General features: G+C 34.0%; 1 protein-coding gene across 3 annotated transcripts in view; it reads left to right on the top strand.

Annotated features, from left to right (window-relative positions):
• TFB1M (transcription factor B1, mitochondrial) overlaps positions 1 to 1,299 on the top strand; it is a 66,166-nt gene that overhangs the window by 7,766 nt on the left and 57,101 nt on the right. The window lies entirely within an intron of this gene.

Genomic DNA, 1,299 nt, shown 5'->3' with positions numbered 1-1,299 from the left:
TAGCTTTATAGTAAGACTTGAGAGCAGGTAATATAAATCTTTGAACCTTGTTCTTTCTCAGAATTAATTTTGCTTTTCTAGGTCCTTTGCATTTCCATATCGTTTTAAAATCAGATTGGCAATTTCCATTAAAAAAAACAAAGCCCGATGTGAAATTTTTGGGATTGTATTGAAATTATAGATCACTTTGGGAAGTATTGGCATTTTAATGACACGGCCTTCTGACCTATAAACATGGTGTATCTCTCCATTTAATTGATTTTCTCTGATTTCTCACTGTGGTGTTTTATAGTTCATAGAAGACTCACATCTTTTATCAAATTTACCCCTATTTCCTATTATTTTATGCTCTTGTACAAGGTATCGTGCTTATGATATTGATTTTTAATTTTAATTTCCAGTTGCTGCCGCTCTGTAGGAATACCATTTATTTTTGGCGTCTGACTTTGTATCTTGCAGCCTTGCTTCACTCGCTTATTAATAGCTATTTTGTAGATTCCTTAGTATTTTCTGTATATATTAGTATTCCACTGTAAATAAAGACAGTTTTACCTCCTCCATTCCAATCTATTTGCCACTATGTCTTCTTCTTGTCTGTGCACTGTCTAGGATCCTCAGTACCTTGCTGAATAGAAGTGATAGGAGTGGACATCCTTACCTGGCCCTCAGCTTAGGGGGAAAGCATTCATAGTCTTACCATTGAGTATGATGTTGTAGCTTTTTCCTAAATTTCCTTTTTCAAGCTGAAGAAGGTCCCTTCTGTTCTTAGTTTGCTGAGAGGTATTTTTTCTTTTTAAATAATGGATGTTGGCTTTGCAAAAATAATTTTTCTGAGTTTATCGAGATAATCACTTGACTTTTAAAAATTTGTTAATACGGTAAATCGTAATGATTTTTCTCATGGTAAACCAGTCATCTGTAGAATCTGTAGCAATGGTGCCCCTCATTCTTGATATTGGTAATTTGTATCTCTTTTTCCTGATTAGACTAGCTACAGACTGGCCAACTTTATTGATAGTCTTTAAAAAGAAAAGCTTTCGGTTCCGCTGAGTTTTCTCTGTTGTTTTTTACATTTACTAGATTTCTGCTCTGAACTCTTTATGTCCTTCCTTCTGCTTGCTTTGGATCTAATTTGTTCTTTTTTAATATATATAGTTTTTTAAAGTGGACGCTTCAGTGAGGTCGATTTGGAGGCTTTCTTATTTTCTTACAGGCGTTTTCGTGCTATTAATTTCCCTTTCAGTACAGCTTTAGCAGAATCCCACAAATATTGATATGTTCTGTTTTTATTTTCATTCC

Source organism: Pteropus vampyrus, unplaced genomic scaffold, assembly GCF_000151845.1.
Source record: "Pteropus vampyrus isolate Shadow unplaced genomic scaffold, Pvam_2.0 Scaffold78, whole genome shotgun sequence".
In the NCBI taxonomy this organism is placed as follows: Eukaryota; Metazoa; Chordata; class Mammalia; order Chiroptera; family Pteropodidae; genus Pteropus; species Pteropus vampyrus.
This window is presented reverse-complemented; position numbering and strand designations above follow the sequence as displayed.